General features: G+C 39.0%; 1 protein-coding gene and 2 pseudogenes across 1 annotated transcript in view; 2 read left to right on the top strand and 1 right to left on the bottom strand.

The window, feature by feature from the left end:
- Window positions 1–26,403, top strand: part of Peli1 (pellino E3 ubiquitin protein ligase 1) — a 56,008-nt gene that overhangs the window by 531 nt on the left and 29,074 nt on the right. The gene's annotated exons all lie outside the window — the stretch shown is intronic.
- On the bottom strand, window positions 6,914–7,222 carry LOC129692476 (ATP synthase subunit g, mitochondrial-like; annotated as a pseudogene).
- Window positions 9,352–9,671, top strand: LOC129692562 (ATP synthase subunit g, mitochondrial-like; annotated as a pseudogene).

Raw genomic sequence — 26,403 nt, 5'->3', positions numbered from 1 at the left:
GTGAGTGCGGCGCGGGGCAGGGGCGCGGGGGCGGCCGCGCGGAACTTCCTCCGGGGCCGTGCGCGCGCGCCGCCCGCGGGGAGGCGGCGGGGAGGCGGCGGGAGCCGGGCCCGCGGCGCCGCGTCCCGCGCGGTGGGAGGAAGCGCCTTTGTGAGGAGCTGCCCCGAGCGCCCTCCCCCACGCCGGAGCGGGCGCGCGGCCGGGCCGCCGGGCTGGCAGGCCGGCCGGGGAAGGGGAACAAAGGGGCGGTGGGCTCTTCTTTTGTTTGCGTGGAGCCGGGAACTTCTCTGCCGCCTTACATAACGCAGACTTGCAAGTTAGTCATCTTTTTATGGTTGGGGCTGTTGTCATCGTCTCTGCGTGCCTCGCACGTTCCCTTTCATCTTTGGATCTCGGGGCGTTTTGAAAACACTAATTAATTTCACCTCCCGGCCCTGGCCCAGCCCGTTTCCGTAAGTGGGTAAACTGAGGTCCAGGAAGCCCTCAAATTGATGGATACGCTTGATGTACCGCGCCTGCTGTCTGAGGCGCCGAAAGCGTTTATGAGTAATAACTCATTCTCCAAATGCCCTGTGGAAAAGTTAAAGATGCTCATACTACACACAGGTTAAGGGAAGTCTGGGTAAGTGTTAGGTACTTGAAACAATACTTTTTAAAAAAACAGTGTTTGAACCTTAAAACCTCGAAGGACTTTCCGAAAAGTGTCCTAGTGGGGAGGCTACTTTAACCCATAAACCCAGTTTGCCATATATTATCTGTTTATATTTTGAGTCTCACGAAGTCAGAAAGATGAAGGAAGGGGATGGTGTCTGCTTAGCCTGCATCTGACGCATTTATTCACCGCACACAATATGCATTGTGGGTTGAGCCCCAATATTCTTGCCCTCAACAAATACTCGGAAGGTGTCATCCCTAGGACTCCTGGTTATACCGAGAGTTGAAGCTTTTGTGTGTCAAAGGTTTTGATTCAGAGGCTCTTTAAAAGGCTACTTTGTCTTCTTAGCAGGTGATCTTTTGTGTCAGAACATTGTCTTCTACACATTGACAGAGTTTGCCTAGTTGTATGAATTTAAAGTTTTTAATTGTGGAAGGGGTGCAGTTCCTCAGTTTCTTCTGTTTCGGTTTATGATACGTTTTCACAGATAAAAGCCTATTTTCTCAGAGTACCAAGATACAAGTACTTGAAACAGTCTCCTCGTTGTCTATATACAATTAAATTACACAATGTAAATACAAATTCTTAGGACTTTCTTCACAGTTAACATCGTAGTAAATACTTCGAGAGCAATTAATCTTGATACTTTAAAAAAAAAATTGGTACCAAGTGGAAGGTGTGAAAAGTTTAAATCAGTTGTTATTTCTACAAGTTCTTTCCCTGACATGTATGAGATTCAGAACGGTGATAGCATTTTCACTTACACACTTAATTTGATTTTTGTAATGTATAGCTGCCCCCAGAGTTTACATCTAGTGGGTGTGTCAGAAAAATGAAGGTGAGAGTAGGTATTTTACCCCTGCTCCCCAGCTGAAGTTTGTGAACAGGTTGTATGTTTAACAGTTTGAAAACAGTACAGTTTAAGGGTATGGAAGATTGCATGGTACCCTTATAGTGCCTCATGTGATAAATGTAAGGCTTTTTAGGGAAACCGACTACTACCTAGGTATTAGTGTAGTAGAAGTGAAGTACTGTTTATTTGCTTGAAAACAGGAAACTGGAAATCTGCATTAGATGCAGATTGGGGGTTATTTATGTGCTCCTTAAAATTGGCATTTAAATAACCTCATGTTGACCTTTTCCAAAGTACTCATCAACCAGATTTACCAGGGCCATTTGTACTTTTAAGGAAACCACTAACAGTACCTCTCCTTAGTGGGATCCCAGGAACCCAGAGGCAGAAGTTAGTGACTCTGGGTTTGCAGCTTTTCTGAGTGCAGAAAAATACTGGGCAGGAAATAGTGCTACTGAGGCAGTTTCAGGGGGAAGCCTCAGAATGTTTCCATTTGCCTTAGTTTCAACTTCCTTTTCACTTGTCAAAATGTCAGTTGTATTTTGAGTCCCTTGCCCAGTAGATAGGTGTAAAGGGCTATAAAGTTCTGTTTTGTGGACAGTTTTTTAGATTCAAGCTTCTGTAGGTGGTAGAGGTTTTAAGCCAAGACTTAGAATTGGAAACTGTCCACCATGTGTTATACATTTTCCCATGTAAGAGTGAACTAGGCCTGTCACTTCAGTCACACTCACAGAGCGCCCGTCACTGTCTCTCTGTCACACACAGTTAAAATGGTAAAATGGCTAATATGTGATGACACTTGAGGTGGTTTGGGGAGTCATTTTGGAAAAAAAAAAATTCCAGCTAAGAATTTTAATTGAGAAATGTAAAGCAGATTTAAAAACCCATTGAAAGAACAAAAATTAATAGATAAGGAAACTGACAAAGATTTTAGGAAATGCAATATTCAGTATTCTTGGACACATTTATAAATAAGGAACAAAATTCTAGTTGAAGTCCCAGAAAGTGAATTCCACTAGCACTTTCAGTTTATAGATTTGTAGCCATCTTTCTCAGAGCCCCTCCACATATATTATGGAAAAGTAAATAAAAGATGCTTTTCAAATGACTCAGGTTATTCTAGAGTTTCTTATTTCACTTTGTGGTAGAGTGTTTACATTTTGTTGTTTTTCTTTGTTAAAGTCTGACCTCTGCTAGAGAAAGTTTCCCTTAGCCTACACTAATAATATGGGACCTTAAAACAAGAAATACAGGTTCCTCAAAGATCTGGATATGATTTCAAGTTATCTATTAGCTTTTTCTATGTTATTTTAAGTAGATCAGTGGTTGAAAATACTGGCCGCCATGCTATACTTAGTAAATTCTAAGTATGTTTTTTGTTTTTGTTTTTGTTCTGATGAAATGAGTTTATGGTAAAGAAAACCATGAAATTTCTTGGGGGAATTTACAGGTTTTGTTTTGTTCAAGAGTTTTTTGTTTTTGTTTTATTTTTTGTTTTCAGATCAGATTTTGCCATGTAGTATTTCTCACTTTAGCTTTGAACTGAAAATACTTCTTCCTTAGCCTCCCCAGGGATGTACCATACCTGGAAGATTTGAATATTTTGATGAAACAGGTAGCTAATTTCAGAGTAGGTTTAGAGAGAAAGAACTCCATTAGATGATTTAGGAAAAATGAATTTCACATGATTCCCAGAACATTTTTCACCCCAGAATGTTAAACAGGATATTTTTGATGATGGTGGTGATGATGATGGTGATGGTGAGTTTGCCACAGTAAACTTCACTTGAGACAAACAGGGTTTTGCATTTTACTTATTTTTGTGTGTGAGGAAGGGGCCTGTTCGTTATTCACTTACAGAAGCTTTTCTTACACATAGGTGCCAGAGGACAGTTGTGGAGTTGGTTCTCTTCCGCTGTGTGGGTCCAGAGGTTGACCTAACATCATCAGGCTTGGCTGAGCCTCGTGTACTTTTTACTCTTGTATCCTGTAATATCACACCTCAAAATACCATTTACAGAAAAATAGTTACTGATGCTTATAAATGAGAAAATCCTGACATCTGCCAATTAATCTTGACTATTCATATAGTTAACAATTCAGCACACACAGAATTTACTTCTTTTCAAAGCATTTGTTGTTTTTATTTTATAGTGAACCTCTTGGGATGTGACTAACTGTAAAATATGCACGCTCCCTAGTTTTCCTACGTTTCTGCTTTCTCTTTTTGGAGGGCGTGGCTGTGGGTATAGTTTGCTCTCCTTTGCCCCAGCTAGAAGAGGCAAAGACGCGTCTTGACACAGTTAAACCTTTAAGCCATCATACTAACCGCCAGCAGAATTTCCACACACAAAACTGTGCTCAGCTGTATTTTGGAAGTGGAAGTATACTTCTGAGGACACTAAAGGGAGCAATAGCAAATAAATACCGTGCTGTGTACTAAATTCTGGTTGCATAGTAGTGGCTGCTTGATGTACTGTGTTTAGAAAACCAGGGTTCTAGGTTCCACTTACCACTACTACTAGACTTTAGTATAAATGCCACATAATTTATTCAGTAAATATTTTTTCTATGTCACGTACCATCTATTTGTTGACATTACACTAAATGCTTCCTGCCATTTTACATTCTAATCACAATATTTTATTGTTTGGCTAAACAATAAAATGAATGAGCGCACTGAGGGTGTTGCTTAGTAGTAGCATCAATGAGGCCGTGGGTTCAAACCCCAGCAGCACCAAAATTAAAAATTTTTAAATATTTTACATTTCAAGAGAGAATGACCAGGGTTCTTTCAAACATATATAGCAAAAAGTAAGAGAGGAAGAAGAAACTGTAAGATTTAAAATCGCCTTAGGAAGGAAAGTTGAATGGTACTTTGAAAAACAAGTTAACAATAAAAGAATATAGTGACAGTTGAGACTCTGGGTAGTTAATGAAGAGGAACTGTCAGTTTTTCTTTTAAGATATGATAATATAAATCTCTACTTTGTAGAGATAGTTAATAAAATATAATTTCTAGGGTCTGTGGAGATGTCATAGGCATAGAATGCTTCTTGCAAAAACGTGAGAACCTGAGTTTGATCCTTGCATTCGTATGAAAAACTTGGCATGGTGTCACATATCTGTAATTCCAGCACTGGGTAGGTATAAACAGGATGATTCCTGGGGTTTGCTAGCCAGCCAGTCTAGCTGAATCAAAGAGCCTATCTAAAAAGAGTAGGTGGAACCAAAATACAAAACAAACACAAACAAGAAAGTTGAGGTTGAGAGCCTTTGAGGAAGGCACCCAATATAAGTCAGCCTCTGGCCTTCTAGCATAGGTCAACACGCAAATAAGATGTCTGGAATTTTTTTGGTTTTAAATGATTTGAAAAGGAGAAAACATTGATGGTATGTAATTGACCTAGATTTAAAATGGTTTGGGATAGATGTCATACAGAAACTTCATATATTCTTTTACTTTCGTGTAATACTTAAAAAAAATTTACACACAAACGGAAATATATTAGAGAAGTAGTAAAGGGGCTATGAGAGGAAGATAAAGGGTCTTCAGGAAAGACTTCATTTAGGGAGGTATCCTGCATTGGTAGGTAATGCTCCTTCCAGAAGGAGCATTATTAAATAAAAATTCCAGTTCCAGCTGTAGGGTGCCCCTTGTGAGTTACTCAGGAGGCCCTGAAGGCCACAAACAGTACAGGCTGTAGCGGGTTGCTCTTGGTTGCCCACCAGCGCTGGATAAAACCGTATTAACTGAACTCATTACACACCCTGGTTGCAGGACATGCGGAGGTAATGCTGGAACTGAGCTCAGAACTTTCACCCCTGCTGACCAGGTTTCACAGTCCTAGAAGTTGCTGTGTCTGCTTCTGGTAAAGAAAAGTCATCAGTGATCTTAAAGCAACTGTGAGCCGTATGATCCACAATCTCCAACTGCCAGGCAGGATGTGCCTGCCGATAATATAGTGGCATGGTTACAGTGGCAACCAGCTACTTTCGGGTTGTGCGATTAAGCCTATTAACACAGGAATAGTTCAGGTACTCTTAACCTGGTCAAAAGCCCTGGATAAGGAGGCTGTAGGCCCTAGGGGAGAATGTACTTTATTGTTAAATGGCCACACTGTCAAATTGCCTTCTCAATTCTTTATACCCATAGATTACTACAGCAGTCAGCCTAGGCCAGAGAAGTATCTATTTGCAGTGGGCTATTTAATGTAATAAAACTGGTTAAAGTGCATTAAAATAAGTGATTTTAAGTGCTCAGCCCTAAATAGGACATCTGTATCACTCCCTGTAAGGCTTAGGGAACATAATTAAACAGGTGCAAAGAATGTGAGTGCTGGAAGATGGAAAGCAGTACTGTTAGAAGTGGTCTTCTGGACATGGCATGCTGCTGCACCATGAACTCAGAGCATCAGTGGCTCTCTGCACCAAGTTCGGCCAATCAGTGTTCTGTCATGGATGGGATGAGATGCATAAGCCCCCTCCTCCCCTCGAACTATACAGACAGTTGAGGGTTGCTGGGAGAGGGAAGAATCAGTTGTTGATGCTGTAGCCATGAAAAATTGGTTAGTAAATAATTACCCCACACCCATGTTTGCTCTAAGTAATTTAACTAAATATAGTACCCCCCAAAAAATCCCAAAGACATGAAAGTAGAAGAGGTTTTTGTTGGGCAAAAGGGATTAATGGGAGGGGAGAATGGGGAGTCTGATCAAAGTTTATACACATGCAGCACACACACAGAATTGTGAAAGAATAAGTAATGTTAAAGATTATTGATTAGATGATTATTGATACATATTTGTGTGAAGGCCTGAGGGAGGTAAGAGAGCAAGCCTGGTAGTAAATTTTAGAGAGAGCAGTAGATACAGTAACAGGTGTAGTGGCCCTAGAATACAAGGAAAACAGCTTGCATGCATCTGAATAGGAGAGTAAGCCTGGAGTGGGCTCAGTGGTTTTAGTGCTTACTTTGCAAATATGAAGCCTGGAGTTAAGCTCTCTAGCAGCCATGTCATTGCTAGCCAAACATGTTAGCCTGTCTTTAATCTTAGCATTTGCAAGGCAGAGACTGGATCTCCAGAGCAAGCTGGTTAGTTAGACTAGTTGAGTCAACAAGCTCTGGGTTCAAGTAGAAGACTCCTCCCTTAGTGTATAAGGTGGGAGAGAGTAATAGAGGGAGACACCTGATGTCAGTCTCTGGCTTCCACATATACCTGCACGTATGTGAATATGAATATGCGCCCGCACGTGTGTGTGTGTGTGTGTGTGTGTGTGTGTGTGTGTGCGCGTGTGCGCGTGTGCATGTGTGCGTGTGTGCGCGCGCGCGCAAGCAGTCTCATTACACATGGTCCAAGAACATTCAAGTAACAACTCAAATAAAATCAGATGTTAAAGACAGGTCTTCAAGCATTATAGCCAATGATGCCACATTTGCCTATGATCTCTCCAATATAAAACCACATCCACATCTCAGAGGCCACCAAGCCATTCAGTACAGCTTTCTTAACTGTAAGCTGTTTGAAGCTACCAGATTTAGCAGTTGGAATTCTTTCAGCACTCTGAAATAGCTATAGGGATTTCAGCAGGGTTGGGGGAACCAGCTCAATCTTGGCATACTGCCAGAGCGTGGCCAATCGAAGCTTCAAGGAAGTTATGGTGGCAGTCACCAGCTCTGGAGCCTTCTCCATGAAGTTAAGGATGAACTTGACCATGGTCTAAGGTGGAAGGTCCATCTCCCCAAACCTCTGGCTGAATGTCTCCCCTGGAAGGACCCACAGCAAGAACCTCAAAACCATATATTTTTCAACATTAAGATTGATAAAATAGTTTTAGTTTTGTTTTTTTTTTTAATTGCCTTAAAGGACAGTCTAACAGCCACATTACATTGAAAATAGAATATTACTTTGTATTTATTCTTTGTGACTCCTCGTTTTTAAGGAAAAAAGCTATTAGATACAGGTTAGTTTATCCTATTTTTTAGGTATGAATTTTTATAGGAGAAAAATAGGAAGTCACCTGAGGCTATTTCTAAAAGTATCCACTCTGAGAAGGCAGTTACTATTTCTAAAAATTAGATCCACCCATGATCCGAGAAGGAGTTTTAATAATGTTCTAGACAGTTACAGTATTTGGAATGAGGAATGAATGTGACTGTGTGAGAAGTAATAAACTTGTTTGGATTTTTAATTTCTAAATATCAAAAGAGGTGTATGTGACCACGTGCATTTCTTAAGTTTCATTATATATATAATGTATTTAGGGCTAAACGTAGTACTTTAATGGTGACCAGTTAGGAGAACTTTATTATTGATGCGCATACATTTGGGGAACTGGAACACTAACAAGTGAAGCATCAAGAGTCTGGGGCTTGGGAGATGGCTCAGTCAGATGTAAGCATGTACAGCTGAGTGTGGCTTGCCGGCACTCATGTAACGAGCAGAGCTTGGTGGCATGTACCTGTAATCCCAGCAATGCAGAGTTGAGAAAGGGAGGATCTCTATAGCTCACTGGCTAGGTGGCTTTGCTGAAATGCTGAGCTCCAGGCTCTTGAAGAGATTGTGTCTCACAAATAAGGAGAGCAATTGAGGAAGGCGTCTCCATTAGTCTCTGTCCTGCACACACGATGAGTCTGACTTACAAATTGTATATCCATGCTTAATTTCTCATACCAGGGTTAGTGAGTCAAGTCTTCTTATTAGAACTGTAGAAAGTTAGGTCCTTTAACGTTTTTATTAACTCCTTGAGAATTCTCATACAGTGTGTTCTGGTCATTATTCACTCTCACTTCTCCCATACCTACCTCACCCCATCTCCAACTTGTCTTAAGAAATAATAATAACTCATCTAGTCCAACTTGTGCTGCCCACATCTTCCCAAGTGTGGGGTCATTCACTGGAGCCTTGGTGACCTACCAGGGTTCACACTCTTAAAGAGAACTTTCTCTCTCTCCTAGAAGCCATCAACTGTCAATAGCCCCTCAGGTCTAGGGTTTTATGAGTCTCTATTCCCTCCCTGTTAGAATGTTGGCTGGCTTGCTCTTGAGAAGACAGCTGTAGCTGCTGTGAGTTCATGAATGCATCTGTCTGTCAAGTCTAGAAGGTAGTTTCACTCCAGTCCTTTCTGACTTCTGGCTCTTACAGTCTTTCTGCCCCTCTTCCACAATGATCCTTGGAGCCTCTAGAAGACGTTTGACACAGATGCCATATTTGTGTTGGGCACTTTACTGATATTTATTCTTTGCACTTTGACAAGTGAGTTTCTGCACTAACCGCCATATACTGTACAAAGAAACTTCTCTGATGAGGTCTGAGAGCTGCTCTAACCTGTGGGTATAGAGACAAGAATTTAGAAATACTGTGTTCAATACTATGTCATCTTAGCAGAATAATAGTAGTGGGTTCACCCTGGACCCTGTGAGCTCCCTAACCATGGGTTGAAAAAAAAAAAAAAAGAATCTTATCCAAATGTTAAAACACCCAGAAACTCTTCATCAGAGATATTTTAAAAATTTGTCCATAGGACAGTATATTTGTAGACACTACTAATTTTGGAAAGTTAATGTTACTTCGTACTTTTCTACAGTTAATGTTTCCACCAGAGAAATGAAACTTAGATGCTTTTTAAAAGGTCACACTTTTCTAGTTATGTGTAATAAGGGGGAAATACAACTTTTCCATCTTTATTTTTAGAGTTTAATGGCAGTAATCAGAATTCGTGAACTTCATATGATAAATTATGTAGTAGCCATAAATTATGTAGTAGTCATTTATAGTCTTAAAGACTATAAATGCATATCTGCATTAAGAATACTTTATGGGTTCAGGGAGACGAACCTTAGACCATGGCCAGGTTCCTTCATAAGTTTGAGGAGAAGGTACTGGTGCTGGTGAACGCTGCCATGACTGGCCATCAATTGACCATATTTTGGCACTATGCCAAGGTTGAGCCAGTTCCACCCTTCCATACCCCCCAACCCCTGCTGAATTCCCACCAACTATTTTGAAAGTGAAAGAAATAATTCAAAGTGCTGAAACTGGTAGTTTCACACTGCTTACAGTTAAGGAAGTTGTACTGAATGCTTTGGTGGCCACTGAGGTGTGGATGCGGTTTTATATCAGAAAGATCATAGGCAAATGAGGTGTTGTTGGCTATGATGTTTGAAGACCAGTCTTTAACATCCGATTTTTTTTTTTTTTTTGAGTTCTTATTTGCTTGTTCTTGGACCACGTGCAATGAGACTGTTATCTGAATAAAATACTGTCAGATAAATAAAAAAAAAAAAAAAGAAAAAGAATACCTAATTGGTTTTTTGTTCATATGTTGGTTGGTTGGTTGGTTGAGACAGGGTCTCCCCGTATAGCCCTGGCTGTTCTGGAACTCAATATATAGAGCAGACTGGCTTTGAACTCACAGAGATCTGCCTGTCTCTTCCCTTGCCTCAAGAATGCTTGGATTAAAGGCATGTATCACCATGCCCAGCTATATTAAGAATACTTTAGCAAAACTCTGTCTTAAAATATTTTCTGTAAATTATTAGAAATGTAGTTATATATGTATATGTGTGCGTATGTGTGTAAGTACCCAGGCTTAGTCCTTATGTAAACATACTGAGGTACTAAACTGGATTACTTAATATATTTTAAACACTATTTTGGTAGCATGAACTATAGACCAGCCTATGCTTAATTTTTGGGCTGCTTGTTAATTCTGAAAGTTTTAAAAGCTGTATTTGATTCACCTGTTTAAAAAAAAAAAGTCCACGATAACCAAACACATGTTTAGGAATACCTCTTTTTAAGAGAGAAAGAGTGTGTTGGCTATTGATTTGGTGACAGGATTATAAATCTTCATTCTCATTTTTGTGGAATAAATAATGTACAGAAGAAGTAGAATGAATGGCTATAGAGCAAAAGAAGCAAAACAGAAAAAGAGACATGGCCAGGAAAAGCTCTTGTACCTTGGTGCTGTTTTAGGTGCCCATGACCTAGAGAACTAGGGTATAAATTTATAAACTAAGTAAAAAATACAAAAAATATAGTTTCTATTCAAAGAAAACCATTGCTGTGCAATATATATGGGTTCTTTTTTTTTTTTTTTAATCCATAGTAGAACCTGTACTTAATTTTGGAAATAACGTAGTAATTAAGAACGTTTAAAAATTAAATATAGAGATGCCTGGATGGTTCAGCTGGTAAAAATGCCTGCTGTGGACGTCTGGAAACCGAATTTGGCCGTTGAAACCTACATAAAGGTGAAAGAAGAGAAATGACTTCACAAAGTTGGCCTCCACACATGCACCCTCCCCCAGGGCACCATGCACATACATAAACCCAATAATGATGCAGTTCTTAAAATTCAGTCTATTACTGAAGCTGTGTAAAGTGTCACAGCAACAGATTCTAGATTGTTAGTCTCGGCTTGTGTGTTGCAGGTACTTCTAATTTCTACCTTTCATTTTTCTCTTCCCATTACTTGGCCATTGGTATTCTTTTCTTTTTCTTAAGATTTATTTATTTTATGTATATGTTTTGCCTGCACGTATGTGTGCGTACCATGTGAGTGCCTGGTACTCACGAAAACCAGAAGAGCAGGCCAATCCTCTGGACTTGTAGACAGTCGTGAGCCACCCTGTAAGTGCTGGGAACAGAACACAGGTCCTCTGCAGGAGCAGCAACTGCTCTTAAGCCCTAGGATGTCTCCCAGCTCCTTACTTGCTTTATCTGTGCTCTTTCGCCAGCTTTAGTTATGCCTGTTGCTATTGCATAGATCTTCAACCCAGTCTACCGCTGGTGTTTGATAAAATGAACTTGAGATTAGTGAAGGACCTAAGAAATAAAGGATAACGCATATAGCAATTTCCTGTCTCTGCTTACCTGCTTTTTATTTTTAACTTTGTTTATTTAATGTGTATTTTGTGATGGTGTATTCTGTCAGTTAGACTCAAAGATACAACTATCTGACGTGGGATATATATTTTTAGATTAATGTAAGAAGCAGAAATAGGCATTAAAACTACAATCATGTGGAACTATATGCAGTTAGAGCAATATTTGATACCTGAATTAATAGCTGAGTGAAATTTCAAAGGGTATTTTCAACTCTTGGTACTTGTTGTCTTTTCTAAAAATGTGAAAAAATTGGAGGCTTACTAGGCACTATAATAATGTAATTGAATATGACCTAAGGGGAGAAATGACTGGGTTTCCGTTGAGCTTTTTTTCCATATTCAAGTGAAGACAGAAGAAGATGGGTATTGTGATGACAAGTTTATACCTTCCTTCCCAAGAACGAAATACAAAGTGATTGCCTTGATTTTTCCTAGTTGCTTATTGTAGTTTTCAGCATATCAATGGGATTAATTTTTTGAAGGCTTGGTCAAGTTTAATTTTATTTTTTAACTGTAAGTGGAACATTAGGAGGTGTTTTGTTGGTTCTTCAAAACTTCAATGCTGTATCCTGATTCCTAGCAGGTCCTACCCTTAGTACTTCAGTCCATGTGGGCTTGTGCCAGATACAGTGAGTACTGGAAGTTGTTCTCCTTCATTTCAGGCTGTGGTTAACATGACAGGTTTTCTTCAGACTGTCCTTGTTGCCATTCTGTACATTTACCATAAAAGGACAAGAACATCCAAATTGCAAATCTAATTAAGTTTAGTACTCCTGAGAAAGTGTGTTAGGATCTGTGTCTTTGTCAGGTAGTAGCTGTTTCTAGTTAGGAACCACAGTCGTGTCTACCTGGAGAATGATGCATCAGAACACTCGACGTGTACTTACTGCCTTACTGTGATTTTCACATAAGGGAGGATGATTCAGTCTCGGAACTAGTGCTCACAGCTTACCCAAGAGCTATGACAGACGTTGAGGAGGCTCTTGAATTGTTGAACATAGGGCATACACTGATTTCAGTGATACCAAAATAAAAAAATAGATATCACTGACATTCTAAAAGAAAGTTTCTGCTGAAGTTTCCTAGTTGTGTCTCTTTAAATAAATAAGAGGTTAATTTTCTTGTACATAGATTACCTCTTACAGACCAGTTTTTAAATAAGGGTTTCACCAGAATTTGCCTCCTAAAGCTGCTTTGAAAATGGTTTCCAAAAAGAGTTTGCTGGGTTTCATAACTGTGTGGGCTGTTAATGAATCAGTAGGCCCACTCATTCTCCTCCTACCCCTTATATTGAAAGCTCCTTCATAGCATTGAGGTGCCCTGAGTCATAATGGCTAAACTCTAAAGAAGAATTGTCATATGGAAAAATTCACCATGAAGTGAAATTGTCAGAAAACAGTTTGAGTCAGAGATTTATTGATCACAGTGATAGAACCTAAAGGTTGTAGGCTTCATTTAAATCTTTGAATGTATTTACATGAACATGTCTTCATTATAGGATTGAAAACCCTGTAATAACCTAATAAAAGGTGTGTATTCCTTCCTTGTTAAATTTTAATTGGTTTGGTTTTTATTATCTGTTACCTAAAAAGAATGTTTTATTGTATAAATACATCAGAGACAAGAAGTGATACATTGCAGGATAAAAATTCCAGTCCCTAAAGTTGAGGGACCTAGAGTTCTGATTTATTTATTTTGTGGCTGTTTGTATTTCATTTAACCCACCTTAGCCTTAGTTACCTCATCTTTACAAAGTCACATGCTTTGTAGAACTTATGTTGGAACATCTCATGAAAGTTACAACTAATTGTTGATCACAAACCAGCTTCAGTAGGCTTTTGGCCTTTTAAGTATGCATCTTCTTTGTGATGCCTGGGGTGGCTTTATGATCACCCTGCCCAAGCTTCCTGAGTGCTGTGCTGCGCTGCCATTATAGATGTGCATAGCAGCACTCAGGCAGATTAATTTCTTGATACATTTAATATACAGTTGGCATTTTAGATGAAGTCTGTTTGTCACCTCAGCCTGAAAGTCTCTTCCAGCTTCAAGATCCCATGACTTCAAATTGTTTGCCTTTAGGAAGTCTCACTTCTATACTGACTTGCTTCTGTAGAGACAGTCTGTGTTAATGTCTCTTTATGTTCATGATTCACTTGTGATACCATGTGAATTTAATAATTCTTTATACTCAGGGATAGCATTTTAATGTTTCATAAAAGGGTATTGAAGGATTGAAGAAAATTTACAGGGATACTTCAGATTCCAAAAGGGATAGAAACAAAATACTTAGCAGTAACCTGATGTAAATTCATTTCAAGTACTAAAGATTCTCTAGCATAAATCTTACGTAAATGAAGTTCAGAATGGTGCTTGTAGACAAACCGTGAAACCAGAGGTTAAAAGCCTGTGTTCTGGTTCTGTGGACTGGCTTTTGAGGTGGTTGTCTTCTTTATCTTTTTGATGGACCCACACCATTAAATTCTCATTCACCGTGTCTGAGTAGAGTTGGAGTTCTTACTTGTTTACTTAGGCTATGTGAAACATGTTCTTATTATGTAGTATCTCAGGCTGGCCCTGAGCTCTTTATGTAGTCCAACTGGCTTTGAGCTCATCTTCCTCCTGCCTCAGCCTTCCAAGTGTTGACATTGTAGGTGTGCTGCCACCTTGAGCCATGCACCAATATTACTTATAAAACAAGTAGTGATTCCAAGGCTATTTTGATTGAGGGGGGTGTTAAAGGTACTTTTTCTTTCCAGTTCTTGTATCACCACTAACCTGTTCTTTGGAAGCCCTTTATTTCTGGACTCCCCATTTTTCAATCTAATAGCTCTCTTCATTTTGTTGTTTTTCTCAGTCTGGGTAATATGGTAAAGATGAGGTAGAACAATTGAAAGAAGCTTTGATTAGAAGAAAACTGGACTCAAATCCCTCCTTCATGGGGTTAGCTCTGTTGCCTTGAGCAGTTGACTTGGTTTTCTTAACCTTTCAGGGCTCTTAAATATCTTTTTACCAGCATGGAAAAGGGTAAAAAAAAAAAAAAAAAAAAAAAAACACTCTCTTCCGTCTACAGCACTCAGTAAACATAAAGTAGAGACCCAGAAATTAGAAGGGAGTTTTACTGTGTTTGTCAGCATCCTGCATGGTTATTTCTGTCTGATGTCACAGGTTCTAGTAGCCACATGTTTCTCATGCATCTTGCTTACTGCTATCAGTTATTTTCCTGTGTATCAAGAAAATGCTATGCAAGAATTGGCGATATAGTAAAAGAACAAAGGAAGGCTTTTCTTTCTGAATGAAAACCACAGAATAGGGAGGGAGATATATATTAAAAGCAATTAAATGTACAAATCAGTCCAGAACAAGGTGCTGTGAGAGAACAGCAGAAGGGACCGATGCGAGAGCTTTCTGAGGAATTTAATATGTAAGCTGTCAGCAACAAGAAGGCATCAATTAGTTAAAGAGCTAGAGCAGTATATTTTTCAGGTTCAGAGTGTGGAATCAGCAAAGATCTGGTAGTGTGTGCTGAGACTGCCTCAGAAGTCAAACGAGGGCATAGTGGTAGGATTGGATCTAAAGCTGTGGAAAGGAAGTCGTGAGGACTTTCAGTTTTCTGATGTGAGTCATTACTGGGTTACTCTTGGAAATGGTGCCTTTTACTGAGCTGAAGACTCTGAGGTGGGCCAGGGGACGGAAGCTCTTGAGCTTGTCAGGTTGAGATTTTGACCAGATGAGCTCAGTTCTCTCAGTCTCTGCACTGTGTATCTGCTCAAAGGCATTATCTTGGCTTACAAAGTCTTTGTGTAGTCTACTCTAGCCTGACTTTCTAGCTTTGTCATCTCATTGCCATGCTTGTATTAATTTCTTTTCTGTTGCCATGATAAACACTGACAGAAGCAACTTACAGAAGGAAGGGTTTTGCTGTTCCAGAGGAAGAGTCCATCATGGTGCGGACAGCATGTGGCGTCAGCCAGAGCAGGAAGCTGGCTGCTTACATTTTATCAGTACACAGGAAGCAGAGAGAACAGGAAGTCGCATGAAGCTATAAACCCCCAAAGCCTGCTCCCAATGATATACTTCCTCCAGCAAAGCCACCTCCTAAAGATTGCCTAACCTCCTCAAACAACGCCATCAACGGGGGACCAAGTGTTCAGTTATATGAGCCACCACAGTGCTTAAACCATAAAGAATTTCTTACTCTTTGCGAAGTAGTTTTGGACCTCTGTATAGGTTCATGCCTTTGTTTGGAATAAATGCCTTTGCCTGGGGCCTTTCTGTTAGTTGGAACATTTCGGATATTTTACAGAGAATCTGCTTCAAGTTTAGGGTCTCAGGCCTCTTTACTGTTTGGTTACTGTCTTTGTGATAGTTCTTATATAAAACCTCCCTCCCTTTCTTTCTCTTCTCCCCTTTCTTCTTTCTCCTTCCCATATTTTTTTTCCTTTGTAGCCCAGGCTGGCCTCCTGAACTTCTGCAGCCCAGGATGATCTTAAACTTTTGGTCATTCTTCCACTTCTCAAGTGCTACAAGCACAGGCAGCACCACCAGGACCTAGTACATGCTAGGCTAGTACTCACCAGCTGAGCTACATGCCCAGCCCTGGGAATTTCTCTTTTAACACATCTGCATTCATTTTAGACGGCATGAACTGTATGTATAGAGAGCTAAATTTATTGCGTTTGGTTCTGGTGGTCTACAGATGTAGGAAGAAATTTCAGTGAGTGAGTTTCATCATTAGAATTGTTACTATTAACCAAGCAAACCTAAACCCCTATGCTCTAAATTTGGATGAGTGTTCTTTGCTCCCATGAAGCCCAAGCACTATTTTACCACATAAGTTTTCTTGTTTTCCTGGTGCCTAATACATCATTTTTCAGGTTTTGTTTTTTGGTTTTTTGTTTGTTTGTTTTGTTTTGTTTTAGTAAAGTGTCTTACTATTTGACCCAGGCTGGCCTTAAACTTTCAAACTTCTTGACTCAGCCTCCTGAGTTCTACCATTATAGAATTACAAGTACATAGGTGCTTAACTTGCAGTTGGGAAAATTACATTAGATCATAGTTTGACTGTTGAATGCTTAGCCACAGTGTCCTTAGTAGATAGGTATATTGATGGCTAGCAGGGGGACAAAGTTTGAATTAATTATCAATGTGTCTCAAGTGTTTACAAGATTTATTTACTTACATGTGTGAGTGTTTGTCTGCATGCATGTGTGGGTACCACATATGTGCCTATTGCCTATAGAAGCCAGAAGAGGATGTTGGATCCTCTGGAACTGAAGCCATAGATGATTGTGAGCCTCCATGTGGGTTCTAGGATCTGAACCCAAGTCCTCTGCAAAAGCAACAAGTTCTCTGACCCACTGAGCCATCACTCTAGTTCCTCAAAAGCATGGTTTCTAAACTTGCTTATAAGGTATATAAGGTGCTAAAAATACTGAAATCTCGGTGATTCTTTGAAATAGCTGTGAAAGTCACTTCATCACCTCCATGTTGCTAAATCTATGTTATTCCATTTTCTTACCGACTGCAGTCACCTTAGTTTTAGCTCCTCTCCTTTTCTCTCCTGTCCTCTGTGTACTCTTTCTCTAGGTAAGGTAATTCTGTCTGTATTGTAAAGATTTTAGGTTTATATTCTAATGTATATCTCTCCTCTAAGCACCTGAGTTACACATGCATTTGTTTCTAACTCTTTATGGGTGTTTCAAAAGTTAAATTCCTTTGCTTATGACCTATAAGAATTTCCAGTATCTTCCCCCTCTTCAAGTAATTCTTTTCAGCAGAAAACACTTTCTATGTTAATTATTTTTAAGTAACTGGTAGTATAAAGATTCTAGTAACTAGAAACTATCAAAAGAACACTAACCATTAACGTCTCTTGTGCCCCTACTATATTCTAGGTGTTTAATATCATGTAGTAATACTTGGAAATTAAGTAATATTGTAGGATGTAATGGTTGCATATATAGGATCTCAGCCAGATCTCTCATGGTCTAGTCTTAAATGTCACTTTAAAAAATCTATGTATATGAGTGTTTTTCCTGCATTTATTTCTGTGTACCATGGGCACTTGTTTACCCACAGAAATCAGAAGAAGGCATCAGATCTTCAGGAGCTAGAGTTCTAGACAGTTGTGAGCCACCATGTGGCTACTAGGGTCCTCTGGAAGAGCAACCAGTGTTCTTAACCACTGAACTATCTTCCCAATGCTTGTGTGTCATATTTTTTAATTTTATTTTTATTTTTTTAGTTTTGTAAAGACTAAATTGAGGTGACTTGGGCCTTGATTTCTTCCTCTACAAAGTAATTTATTATTCATCTGCTAAGAACATTATTAAGAATGAAGGAATTAACATGTAAGATTCTGATACTTGGCATTTATGATACAGGCTGCAATGCATCAGTTATTTTTATTATTATCTCAAATTTACAAGTAAGGAAATTGATCAGTGGAAGCTAGTCCAAGTCTCACAGAAACTAAATGTTGTTGTCAACAGTCAGACATAGGCAGTCTGGGCCTAGACTGCCTTAATATCACGTTATTTTACTTACTCTCAAATAATAACTTGTCTCATCAGCTTGCTTGCCAATTCCATATTAGTGTCTCACTGTGATAAGAAGAGTTGTGATTTAAGAACACACACCTAGTGCTTTAATATGTAGACGCTCTAAAATGTACGTGTGAGACCTCACCCTGCCATGCTCTGGGAAGCTCAGTATGCACCGTAGTTCCTCCTCATTCAGTGTGCATTGTTCGCTTTTCTCTAAGTTTAACATCACCAAAGCATGCAGCTGCTGTAGCTTCGTAGTATTATTCTTAGTGACTTCAGTTGTGATTTACTTTGTTGAGCCTTTTGCTAACCATTTTCAGGACCTATTGGGCACACAATAATATACACTAAACACTGTGTGCATAGAATCTAGGCTTTTTATTTCATAATTAACTCTTTTCTTTTGAATTTATATAATGATTTGCTTGGTTTTTCGTTGTTTTTTTTTTTCTTTTTCTGATATTTTAATTTTTGAAGTTTTGTGAATCCCATTTTTTTACCTTCTTAATTGATTTTTTCTTTTAAGTTTCACATCGTGCACCCCAGTCCCACTTATCCTCCTGTCCCTGCTGTCTGCCCTCCACCTTTGCAACCTTCCCCTAAATAAAAACACACAAACAAAAATAAAACAAAGTATAGAAAGCATCTCCATGAAAACTGTAGTGAGTCACAGTGTGTCCCAGAGAATGCCTCTCTGTCCATACTTCTTTACTTGCAAACGTTCATTGCAATGAATGAGTCATGCGTCTGGTTCAAGGCCTCTGACTTCTGCTACACTGTTAATACTGAAACTTTACTGGGGCTCCTCGCAAATTTCCTGTTGTTGCCCTGTGTCATGGAGAGCCTGCAGCTTTGGATCAGCTGGACTGGCCCTTTGGAGCGTCTCAACTGTTCACAGATGATATGGATGTCGGGGTGGGCCAACTGAGAAGCCCTGGATCTGGGCCTGAGTGGCAGCTGAGCTGGTCGGCCTGCTGGCTCTCCCTTATCTGCACCACTTGGCTGAGGTCTCCAGCACTGCTTGGCTAGGCCACCTAATGCCTCCTAGGAGGCAGGGTCAGATCTCCTGCTTTCATGTCCTCAGACCAGCTCACCTGCACCCAGACCTCCAGAGTCAGCTCCACTGTGCTGCCCGGTCAAGGTGAGAGGCCCACTTTCCCAAGTGCTGCCGCTGGCAAGGGGCTGGGCCAGCCCTCCCACTCTTATAACCTTAGGGCTGGCCTTTGCCATCAGGGCCAGCCCCACGTTTTTGCCCAGGCGAGGTGCAGGGCCTGCTTCCCAAGTGCTGCAGCCAGTGAGGGGCAGGGACAGTTCACCCACTCTTAGGAACCTGTGAAGCCCAGTTTTTACCAGCCGCTTTTTAAAATGGAACTTTGACATCTTTGTATTAAGATTTGTATATCATTAAAATTTACTTAATTTCAAAGTGTTAGTCACTGGCTCCTCTAAACAGTAAGTAAAAGCATACCTGTTTTTCTATTTACAACATAGTGAAATGGTTTCGCCCCTGTCTTCTCCTCCTATTAGTTGTTGCTCTTTTTTCCATTGTCAGTTTTTTTATCCTCTATAGGAAAAAAAATTCTTTTTATTGATAATATGAGGCAGAAAATACAAAGCCCAATGGCCTGGAGAGGAGAACAGACATAAAAAACGCAGAATCATCTGTGAGGAAAATGTTTTCATCTTTTCTTGGAACTGAATTCTGTGACCTACTACATTTAAGGGGAAAAAAGTTTGAAATAGTTTTTGTATTAGTTAAGACCATTGTAATAGAAGACTCAGAAGAATTAAGGGGGATGGGAATTTATTGATTTGTATAAATTGGAGTGATCTCATTCTGCTCTACCCAAGGCTCAACACTGTTTCTATTCAGTAAAAACTTTAATATAATGTGTTTGAATAAAATATACCTTCTATTCCCTTTCCCCTACTTTTCTCTACCAACTTCACATGGTTTCTCTGTGTCTCTTTCTCTGTCTCTCTCTTAAAACCTCACTTAGTTAATTTAATGCTGCATTATAGGCATGGGTATGAGACCATTTACAGGAGCATGCCTGAATCCCTGAAGAAAACTGCCTCTCCCTACATTAGCAGCCATCCATTGCCAATAGCCCCTTAGACAGGGGCGAGAATTCCTGAGCCTCTGCCGTTCTGAGTGGGATGTTAGCTGGCCTGATCTTGTGCAGGTCTTAAGCGTGAGTCATAGGTACTAGAAGTTCATGTTTGCAATGGTCTTGTCATGTCTGGAAAATCCTGTTTACAGACACGTCTCTTACAGTCTTTCCACTCTCTTTTCTATGACTCCTGGCAGGAAAAGGTGTGATACAGATGTGTGATATAGATATAGAGCTGAGCACTGCCCGGTTCTTTATCCTCTGCATAGTAACTGTTAGTGGTTTCTGTATCAATTTTCATCTACTCCAAAAAGAAAATGCCTCCTTAGGCATCTTATTTGACATTATAGGTTGTCAAATAAAAACCCAGTGGGGTCCTATATAACATCCTTAGATGTAACAGACTATTGCTGTTGCTCTGTTACTCTCCAGAAGTTGATGGTAAGACACTGTTGCTGAAGATGTGAGGCAGAACATGCAGAAAACAAGTCAGTACCAACCTGAAATTTTCATCCCCACTGGCTAGCTTTTCTGGTGCTAGAAAGTTTCTGTGCATGTTATCAAGGGAGAAAGCCTTCTGTGAGCTACAGCTGACCTGGCAAGTAAGTAAGTAAATAATTGACCTGGCAAAATAGACCCACTAATGAATTAGTGGCACAGATGTTAGGAATAACCAACCACTTTTTGATTGGATTTAAAGTCTGTTCCTTGAGCTAGGCATGGTAGCCCATGCCTTTAATCTCAGCATTTGGTAGGCAGAAGTAGGCAGATCTCTGTGAGTTTGAGGCCACAGCCAGAGACCCTGTCTTGAACAAAACAAAATAACAACAAAAAAGCCTGTTCCACGGATGGATCCCATTCCTGGCACTGTTAAATAGGCCCCAAATCCATGTTGATAACTACCCCCAAGAGTTCGTGGAATAGAAGGAGATTCAATAATCAAATAGACAGCCTGCTCAATGAAATTATAGCTGAGAACTTTCTAACAATTTCTGAAAGGGCCTAAATAGACTTCTGCCATTTTGTATTTTGCTTTTGCAAAGAGGTATTCTCAGAATTGACGATTATGAAACATGTCAGTCAACTCTGGGAATATTGGAGCTGGTTTATATCCTCAGTCAGATATTTAGCCAACAGTTAAGTCTCTGTGTAAATACAAGCACAACCAACTTATTTTCTTGCCTTAAAATTATTTTGTAACTTAATATTAGTGTGATTTGTATACCGTTTTATCTGCATATAAACCTGGGTCATGTAAAAATTTCTCAGATAAAAAGTGATTATACACGTATGATAAGTTGAAACTCTGATTCAGATAGTTCCACACTCATGAAATTCCTTCCAATGTGTGTGTGGATCAGACCACTGTCGGTTCTCTCTCTTCAGGGACCAGCACTTTATCTGTTTAATGTTTGTACAGGTCTTGTGTTTTTACAAAATTTGGATGGTTTGTTTGAAGTGAGCTTTCTGAGATAGTTTTTATAGATACTTAAGTGTTTAGTGTTAGAAATTTTATAGATATTTGATGAAGAGCACTTTTACTGCCATAAAAATATATTTCATAAGCTGTTAAAAATTCAAGACTCCAAATACACCATTTTATAGTTATTAAAAACAGACAAAAATGGTTTAAATATGTTTCAGATGTAGCTTATTGAGTTGGAAAAGAGCCAAATTGATTTAAACAAATAAGATCTCCACATTTCAGGGTGTATAAAAGTTCTTCCATTTATGTTTCTTTGCAGAAGATTGTTCTGACTGTAAGTTAATGATTTTTACAATTTATTGCTTTCTAAAAATTTCCTTTGACTTCACATTTTGTTCTGGATGTCTTGGTTTCTTTCCTCCACCCACACAAGTGAAGCAAGAGTTGTGAAGTGATATTGAATTTGAGAAGCCTGGCTTTTTTTCAAAACAAACTAACTTTTTAGAAAAAACATGACTGCTTTTTATTGAAACCAAAAAAGGGAAGGCTTTGGCAAGTGTTCACTAAATGTGTGAATAACCTGATTGATTTCATTGGAATGAATAGGAAGCCTTCCTGTTTGTCCTTGTAGACACTTGGCTCAGTAAGCACACAACAGTGAGAGACCTACTAATCTGTGATGAAACGTTTTAAAAATGCTTACAGATGCAGACTTATCACTTTTGTGCAATTATATGTCTGTGTGTCTTTCCTTCAGAGAGGAAGGGCAATATGGCAATTAGGGTCTTGTATTCTGTTGTGAAAAGAATCACGTAAACTTATTTAAGATTATTGTTTGGGTGAGTTTTAGTATGTGAAAATATTAAGAGCCTTGATGAGGATTGTAAAGTGCATGAAATTTAAGTTTTAAAAATACTGTAAAATTTACAGTTTAAACATACCATTATATATTCTGCAGTAAAACTCTAGTAAAAAGGCCAAGAAGCAGAATTAATGCAAAAAAGTAGATAAACATAGGATTTTAAGAAAGAATTTGCAAGCCAGTAAGAATAAAGAACTGCCTGTGGTGCTAGAATAAGGAGAAACAAATATTGGTGGGCAACTAACACCGTCACACTTCTAACACATGTCTTCAGATCTGACCGCTTAAAACAGCTAAAACAGCTAAAATAGCTAAAAACAGAAAATCACGGAAAAATTGTGGAGGGGAACTATTTTACCTAGTTTTAACCTGAATCTTAAGGTAGCATGGCTTTTCTGGGCTTTAAATACCACTTTCCCCAACCTCTTTTTATCTCAATTTTGATATAAATATATTCTCTGATTTGAGAGTGAAAAAAACCTGGTTTGATTGATTGAGTGAATGAGTGAGTGATTGATTGAATCTTGGTCTGAACAAAAATTACTTAAGAGGGAACTTAATTTAGAAGTTATTCTTTTTTTATATCTAGACTGTAAAATAGTGACTATAAATATATATATGAATGAATGAAATTCATGTAATTCATGCCTGAATTGTAAAATAAGGTGGAGAACTTGTTTGAAACAAGAACTAGCTATTCCTAACAGTATAGTTAAAGGAAAGCTAAATTTCATCTTTCAGATATTACCTGAAGCAAGTCTAGGTCTCCTAGATTAATGACATTTTCAAGTACAGTAACCTTTTTACAAGAAGAAAAAGAACCATTATAAGCAAAAATACAGTGACTCAGTCAGTGATTTTTGGGAAGTATTGGGGAGGGGTAGTTAAAAGGACATTTAGTGAAAAATATATATAAAGTATGGGTTTTTTAAAAAAAATACCTTCTCTTGCTCCCAAATAATGATATTGAGACCTATAACATTTATTAATAAAATTTAAAGAACTATAGCTGAGCAGATCCTCATCTATTCTAACCTGTCTAGGTTGGTCTGGACTATTTATTTCTCAGCCATGTGCCCTGTTATCTGCCATCTAGTCTTGCCCTGGCTGCCCCTGTCCCATGTTTGTCCTCATGGTGACTTCCTCACAGCAGCTTCCTCATCAACCCTCTTCTTTTCTATCGTGGACCTTTTAACTGAGATTAGAAGTCCCACCTCAACTCTCCTCTCCTGCCCAGCTATTGTCTGTTCAGCTCTTTATTAACTAATCAGAGATGATTGGAGAAAATTTTTACACAACATTGAGACAAGAGATTGTTCAGTAATAATGACAATGCCCACATCTGGACTGCAGCCAGATCTCTGGGCACAGAAATCAGCATCTGAATACACAGTACACAAGACCATCCCCCAATGTTTGTATGTATGTATGTATGTGCATATGTATGTATGTGTGTATGTGCACGAAGTTGAGAAGATAAGACACGGTTTCTTTCTGTAGCCCTGGCTGATCTGGAACTTACTTTGTTGACCAGGCTGCCCTTGAACTCAAGAGATTCACCTATCTCTGTCTTCGAACCTTGCCACTGCTGGGATTTAAGGCATGTGCCATCACACTGGGCTTAATGAATATAATTTTTAAAACAACAATATTTTCTAGAAGACATTTCATTTTAAGTCACATTCATTGGTATTAAGACCCTGAGTCATAACTGTTTATAAATACTGCTGTGATCTACTGACATATAACAGTCCAGTAAATTTTGTGTAGAACCATGCCTCTGAAATTTTCAAATAAGGTCTTAATGGTTTAGGATTTGGTGGATTTGGCGCCTTCTCCCCCTATCTCCTTTTGTTATTTAATAAATAACATCAAAATATTTAAAGAAGCTAGGCTTTCAAGAATTAATATACTTTTATATCTATTCATTATTGAAAGAGTCAGATTTTCTTCATTGTCAGGATATAAAGGAGAATCAGTAATTGTCATACTTGTTTGTGTTTGAATTTTTTTAAATAAGGTTTTATATTTTGTTTTGCAGATTTTAAAACTGATTGTTGATGAATAATTGTTTAGTTTTGTTCCAAATTACTTCATTCTCCCCATCTTTGGAAATAAGCTCATGCTTGATCAGTTTCTCCTAATTCTCAATACCTAAGATTTTGAACTGCCTTTTGTGACCTTTAGTTTATAGCTTCTATCATGCATTCTGTCTAAATGCACATGCTTTTCTCTCCATCTTGGATTCTCTGAGCCAGTTTGAGTTTTCAGATGCTTGCTCTCAAAACCTGCAAAAAACAAAACTAACTTCCCACAATCAGTAACAAACAGACTCAAAGTTTTAATTATGTTATGTTTTATTCTGAGACATTGTTACTGTACATCATTTTTTGGTCTTTGTTAGCTTGATGACTTTGTTAATTAATTCATACACTTTTTACCTTCCAGGTGTATCTCAGTCTCTTACTACGCATTTTGTGTATGTGTGCTTTTTGATAGTCTCTGAGAATAGCATAACATGGCCCCTGATTTCTACTTGGTTTTTGTTGATCTTCTAACCAGTTTTTTTTACTCCAGCAAACCTAAGACTTACTGTTGCTGAACACACAAAATGGTCCTTTCCAAACTCTGTCTTTTCTGTGAGGAGGTGGAGCCAGAGAGGCAGATCCTGAGGACTTGCTGGCAAGCCAGTTTACAGAAACAGCTAGCCCCAGGTCAGTCAAAGACCCTGTCTAAAGAATAAGGTCAGGGGCTGGAGAGATGGCTCAGAGATTAAGAACCTTGGCTGTTTTTCCAAAGGTCCTGAGTTCAGTTCCCAGCAATCACATGGTGGCTCATAACCATCTGGTGCCCTCTTCTGGTGTACAGGCACACATGGAGGCAGAATGCCAAATCAGTCAATCAGTCTTAATAAAGAAAGAAAAAAGATCGGAAGCTGTAGAGGATGACATCTGATGTTGATCTCTGCAGGCACATACAATTCACCCAACCTCCATGTGCACATATAAAGGGAAAAAGTCTCCATGATGCCTGTCATCAAGTTTTTGTCTAATATTCTATTTTCTCTTTATTATATAAATCAAAATAACTTAGACTGGAAAGGTAACTTACCAGCTATGAGTATTTGATACTCTTGCAGAGGACTGTGTTTGGTTCCCAGCACCCATTTGGTGGCTTACAATAGACTATCACTCCAGTTACAGGCAATCTCATACACCCTTCTGACCTCCTTAGGCACCAGGCATATACATAGTGCACATACATAGATGCAGGCAAACATAAAATAAAAAGTTAATCTGTTAAAACTTTAACAAATGAAGTGTAGTATAAAGGGTTTCACAAACCTGTTTGTTACCGCATAGTACATTATGGTTGCTCGTTGTCTGATGGCTTCATTTTTACTGTTTGAGATGTTGCCTTCAAGTAAGTTCTGACATGCGAATCATGGGTTCCAATGGTTAGATTCAGTACTTCTCCAAACTTCATGAAATAGCTTGATCTCATACATGCAGACTTGTCTCTTCCATAAAAGAGCAGACTTGAACAAATTGAACAGTATATTTATTAAAGTTCTTTTCAGCTTCAAAATATAGTTTTGCTAGTGACTTTTTTCTTCTTATTGCTCTTATCTAAGAAGAATTATGCTTTGTTAACAAATCTTGGACCTAATGAACAATTTCTCAGCAATTGGAGTTACATTGATTTTCAAGTAAAAGAACTGGGCCTATCTGTATACTAAAAACAAACAATAACAACAATTTACTGTAGAATGGCAGATGCCATCTAAATGAATTGTGTTGTGGCCAGCTGAACATGACCAAAGCATCACCAGGAATGTAGAACTAAAGGAAGAAATAATTTACACACCTGCTTAGGGTGTGGCTAAAGGTACAGGTACTATAAGGAATGAGTCCTTGACTGTAACCTTGCAAGTATGCATTGATCATTAGAGAAGCAAGTTCTCAAAGGACAGCTGTGTCCAAAGGTGAAGCAGAACCCTAGGCTACAGCACACACACACACACACACACACACACACACACACACACACACACACACA

The sequence above is a fragment of the Psammomys obesus genome, unplaced genomic scaffold (genome assembly GCF_907164565.1).
Source record: "Psammomys obesus unplaced genomic scaffold, mPsaObe1.curated_primary_1811, whole genome shotgun sequence".
NCBI classification, from domain to species: domain Eukaryota; kingdom Metazoa; phylum Chordata; class Mammalia; order Rodentia; family Muridae; genus Psammomys; species Psammomys obesus.
The sequence above is the reverse complement of the archived record's forward strand: the minus strand, read 5'-3'. Positions and strand labels throughout refer to the sequence as shown.